This window comes from Odontesthes bonariensis, chromosome 21, assembly GCF_027942865.1.
Source record: "Odontesthes bonariensis isolate fOdoBon6 chromosome 21, fOdoBon6.hap1, whole genome shotgun sequence".
NCBI lineage: Eukaryota > Metazoa > Chordata > Actinopteri > Atheriniformes > Atherinopsidae > Odontesthes > Odontesthes bonariensis.
This window is the reverse complement of record NC_134526.1, coordinates 3,259,962-3,265,961: the sequence shown is the minus strand read 5'-3', so window position 1 is coordinate 3,265,961 and position 6,000 is coordinate 3,259,962.

Below are 6,000 nucleotides of genomic sequence, written 5' to 3'. Positions count from 1 at the left end.
GGCGGAGCCGGAGAAAGGTAGAGAAAATTAAGTAACAGGAATGGACAGACTCGTTTCTGTTCATACTTCCCACTGGGAGCATTAAAACAGTGTGTCTCATATGCTCAGGGGCGGACTGGGGGAGAAAAGTGGCCCGGGAGTTACTGTCAGACCGGCCCACTCAGTACACGGCATGCGGCCCACTCAATGCATCGCACGTCAGTCGTCTACTTGCACAAATATCCATACTCTATCCATTATTTTGGGTGAATACAAAGAAATAACATCATATATGTTTTTTTGATAACTTTTGGATCCACCAATTTGCCTGGATGGACACATGGAATAAAATGATACCTGCTCTTGTAACACTCCAAGGTAGGTATAGTTTGCTCGATGAATATGCTTAACTCTGCTCAGATGACAGAGCCTTAAAGCTGCGGTCGGCAACTTTTTTTTAGTCATAATAGCTTGAACTGTCATGGGATTCTGGAAGTAGAATATTAAATAGGCTGTTTAGGAAAAATAACGAAATCTGTAGCTCCCTCTGAAGCCTGTAATCATGCTTGCAAAAACCGAGCGCTCCCGGCTGTTTTTAACCAATCAAGTTAGGGTGGAGGAATCCTACCTGTCAATCACAGCTTGTGCACACGCTGCTGAGCGTGAGTCTGCCCCAGCTTGTGTGCGCTCACACTGGTGTGAACTCACGTGCACAACCTCGTCCACAGAGGGGGAGGGGTTTGGGGGGCGATTCGGAGCTTGTTAAAGGTTGGGGGAGGGACCTGAAAGTTGTATCAGTTCGAATTTTCCGACTTTAGACTCGCAATTTTGAAAACCTGCCGACTGCAGCTTTGAAGAATGAATGTCAGCAGAGAAAGACCACACAATAAAGAAACTGGAATCAGAGGGTATAATTAGTATGAACTATATTGTAGAAATGAACAGAACAGAACAGAATATACAATGGGGTGTGAACATCAGTGGGATCAGTGGTGTTGCATGCTGGGTGTGTGATTGTGTGTAGACATGTTGAAGGTGCATAACAAAACAATAAGTTAAATAACTGAACATAAACTAACTCTGCTAGCACATGTGCATTTAAAATAATAATAATTATAAATAATTAATTATAATTATAAATTATAAATTAAATTATAGATTATAAATAATGTCAGCGATCGCATGAAACACCGATGACGGTGACTTTAGCTCTGTGTTTTGGTAACCCAGCTTGACCGTCCACTGACTCAGCCAATAACGCGCTGGGGCAGCCTTCAAAACAAAGCCCAAACGTCCAAACGTATTACTGTTGAATGGCATTTAACAACATAATACTTTACTGCACTACTACTAAACAGTTTGGTTTCACACATACCTTTGACGAAGTGGTCACCGCAGACACGAGCATTTGCAGATTCAGCTCCTCCAGTCTGTAAACGTAGGTTAGCTATCCACTTTTTGCGGCGTTGTTCTGTGAGTTTTTTCCATTTCTCACCTCTATGGGTGATTACCTTAGTTACTCGATAGTAACCCTTTCCCTTCTCTCGGTTAGACCGATTGCAACATCCAAAAACGGCACAAAACCGAGGCATTTTGGGCAAAAAGTGGCAGACAAAACACAGTGTTTCCAATGGGCTCCAGCTCAGGCTGCCCACCACTTAGGTTTGCGCGCTTAAAAAATACGGAAGTGACGTCAAGTGAAACCCTCCTGGCGCAAGTGTGTATGGGAGTAGGCTAGAATGATTGACATTATTATTATTGTTATTATTATTAACAATAATAATGATACAACTTTATTTACATACAGATTGACATTTAATAACACCTAAAAGACTGACAGAAGAAATGACATGAGTAAAGAAAATAAACACCATGAGTGTGAATACAGATCACAAAGAAGTGATATAAAAGTCAGTCAGTGCATTAGTGATAAATATGTGTTAACGGGTTACACAACATTTCCGTGCCATACTGTGATGAATGTCAAAGAATGGGCCGAATCACGACTACAATTGGCTAGTTGGTGTGTGACATGGGCCGGTGACGGGCCGGCCCATTTTCATCGGCCCACCGGGGATTTCCCCGGTATCCCCGATGGCCAGTCCGCCACTGCATATGTTCAGAGACTGTGGCACTGATAAAAAGTGCCAATGTGAAACGCCATTATGAGACAAAACATAAAGGTTTTGAACAAACATACCCACTCAAATCTGAAGTAAGATCACAGAAAATAAGTGGTCTCAGAGCCCAATATGACCAGTCCAGAAAGCGTTCTGTGAAGACCTGTTAGGTGTCACTCCCCTTCAGACCAGTACAAGAGGAGAAGAGATCTACCTGGCCATAAAGGAGATGTTAACAAAGAGAGGAATAGAGCCAAAACAAGTGGTTTCAATAACCAGAGATGGAGCCCCTGCTATGATCGAGAACATTATACTTATCTGCAGTCATACATACATGTTCAGTTCTATGTTACGTGACAATAAATATTGTCAAAAAGTTTTTGAATTGTACTGAATTAATTTGATTTAACCGTCAGGTATTGATTACATGCAGATGTTGATACAACTACTTGGCTACTTAAATATATATCACACTAAACTTAAATATATATCACACTAAATAGGTAGACATTATGATCTTCCGTACATTTGCTTCAGGAAATGGTCTCTAACTGGACCTCTTTAAATTTTAGTTGAATACCCCTGCTCTACATGGTGTTGAAGTGAACAACTTGGACAAGACTCTGGTTCCTTCCATCATTTAGAAATATTGTAGCTCAAGTTCCTTTTCAGAGTTTCATCATGACAAAAAGAATTAGTGAAAGAGCAAAAAGCAAGAGTTTACTGCTTAAAAAGCTGAACGTGTGCAGAACACATCAGAGCACAGTGCTGATAGCTGAGGGCACTTATAAACGCACCCTCAGCGTTCACGTTTGAGCTGAGATATTGAGACCTGTGTGGCTCGGTCTGTCCAGCTCCAGTTAGAATATGTTGGTTAGCGTAGGTTAGCTTAGAGAAATATTTTGTGAACTTCAAAAGGATCTAAGTCTTCTTCCTCTCTGTCATTGCAGAAACATGGAGCCCAAGAGGGATCCGAATGGCACTGCTGTAAGGACTGTGGGAAAGTTATCAAACGATCAAATCTGAGGTATCATCAGATAATTCATACTGGAGAGAAGCCATACAGCTGCGACCAGTGTGGGGCAGCTTTCACTGCATTAGGTAGTCTAAAGACACACCAACGTATTCACACAGGAGAGAAGCCATACAGCTGTGGTCAGTGTGGGGCAGCTTTCACTCAATTATGTAATCTAAAGACGCACCAACGTATTCATACAGGAGAGAAGCCATACAGCTGTGGTCAGTGTGGGGCAGCGTTCACTACATTAGGTAGTCTAAAGACGCACCAACGTATTCATACAGGAGAGAAGCCTTTCAGCTGTCGTCAGTGTGGGGCAGCTTTCACTCGATTAGATCATCTAAAGATACACCTACGTATTCACACAGGAGAGAAGCCTTACAGCTGTGATCAGTGTGGGGCAGCTTTCACTCAATTAGGTAGTCTAAAGACGCACCAACGTATTCACACAGGAGAGAAGCCTTTCAGCTGTGGTCAGTGTTGGGCAGCTTTCACTGCATTAGGTAATCTAAAGAAACACCAACGTATTCACACAGGAGAGAAGCCATACAGCTGTGGTCAGTGTGGGGCAGCTTTCACTCGATTAGATCATCTAAAGAGACACCAACGTATTCACACAGGAGAGAATCCATACAGCTGTGGTCAGTGTGGGGCAGCTTTCACTCGATTAGATCATCTAAAGACACACCAACGTATTCACACAGGAGAGAATCCATACAGCTGTGGTCAGTGTGGGGCAGCTTTCACTACATTAGGTAATCTAAAGACACACCAACGTAGTCACACTGCAGAGAAATGATTGGCTTAAATCAACAACAATTTTTCGGGCAGATAAGCAAACATTCACCTGAGAGCAGCAAGAGGAACTACCAATCAGAAGCCTTGCGTTTGTTCAGATTAAAAATCTTCTTTGTGGATTACCACCTTTTCTTGTTAGGACTTTAGTTCTGAATGTTCTGTGTGGAGCACATGTTTGACAAACAAATGAAAGTGTTTTATAATTTGTTGGGATTGTTTTAACTGGGGACGGATCTCCCGATGTGAAGTCGAGCTTCACACTTGTTTGTATTTCATTGTTCATTAAAGGTCAGATGTTAACTTTTCTCATGATTTTCCTGTTCTTGCTACACAGATACTTTTGAAGAAAATGTGTGTCTGGTTACGAGGGAAAGTTGACCCTTATCATCTTCCCCAAAGACCCAGAAATCTTTAACGCAGTCTGAAAAAGGTTTGGGGTTGTTCCCTGTACTTCCCAGACAGCTGTATGATGTTCATAACTGAAGCTGAAAGTTAAGGCTGTTCCAACACTAAAAGGGCACGAGGCTCAACTTCAAGCTGTGAAACTCTTTCAAATGTCTGTTGTGTTGGAATCAGATGTGTGAACGCATTTTAGTCCAAACGTCATGGCTGCACTGAGGGAAAAGGCAGCTAAGCAGGCTAACGGTACTTTGAATTGAGCCGTTTAACACGAGAAAACTGAACTGATCTGTTTGTTGCTTCTACAATTACTCACACAATCAGGTACTGAGCAGATTTACCAAACAGACATTCTGCTGTAATCTCAGATGCTCTCAGTCGCGCTGCTCACATTGTTTTAGTCCACAACCCTTCTTCTTCTTCTTCTTCTTCTTCTTCGCGTGAGAGGAGGGTGAGTGGAGAGCGGAAGAAGAGCGAAAGAGAGCGCGAGTGTTTATATATTCTATCTTTGTTTTTTTCTTACTGTCTTTTCACTGGTGTTTATGTTAGTTGTTTAATTGTAGTTTTGTGTTAGTTTTGTCACGTTTTTAAGGGTTTTTTTGCTTTCGGTTCGGGTGTGGCCGTCAGGCGTGCCTGGCTGGCCGGCGTCTGGCGGCGCCATGGTGGTTGGGATGTCTGGTGGTGGGTCTTTCTCCACGCTGACACGGAGGAACGGCGTCAAGGTGGGCGCTGGGTCTCCGTGCAGCGTGGAGGAAGTTTGTTTGGCGGTGGGAGAGGTGATTGGGCATGGGGCCATTAAGTCGGCGGCTCGGATGAGTGGAGCCGTTGTGTTATTTGTGGAGAAGGTGGAGCAGGCTCAGCAGCTGGTGGACACTGGCGTTTCGGTGGACGGATTGTTTTTACAGGTAACGCCACTAACGTCACCGGCGATTAAAATAACGCTGTCAAATGTGCCTCCGTTTATCAGCGACGAGTTTTTGATTGGAGAGCTGTCGAGGCATGGCAAGGTGGTGTCGCCCATTAAAAAGATAGCGTCTGGGTGTAAGTCGCCACTGCTAAAACATGTTGTCTCACACAGAAGACAACTGTTTATGATTTTGAATAGAAGGGATGAAGAGCTAAATCTAAGGTTTCATGTAAGAGTAGATGAATTTGATTATGTGCTTTTTGCTACATCGGCTGGCATGAAGTGTTTTGGCTGCGGCCAGGAGGGCCACATTATTAAAATGTGTCCAGACAGGGTCGGGCCGGCCCCGCCGAGTGCGGCGAAGCAGCGGCAGCAGCCCGCTGCTGCTGCTGAGCAGGTGAGAGACCCACCTGGCGAGGCTGCGGCCGCGGGGGAGCCCGCTGCGGCCGCGGAGGGGCCCGCTGCGGCCGCGGGGGAGCCCGCGGCTGCTGCGGAGGGGCCCGTGGCTGCTGCCGAGGAGCCAGGGGAAGGTAAGGTTGAGGTGTCGATAGAAGTTGTGAAGAGTGTGAAAATGAGTGGATGTGTGGGAGAAGATGGGAGCACGGTGTTGTGTGTTGATGGGGTGAATGATGGTGAAAGTATAGTGGAGGGTGACGGCGTGCAGACAGAGCAGGGGGATGAGGAGCATGTAGGGTGTGGAAATCAGGGAGAGAAAGGAGAGGTGCAGGTGGACGGACAGAACAGTGCAGAGTCGGTTTTTGGTGCTGGAGTGGAGGGAG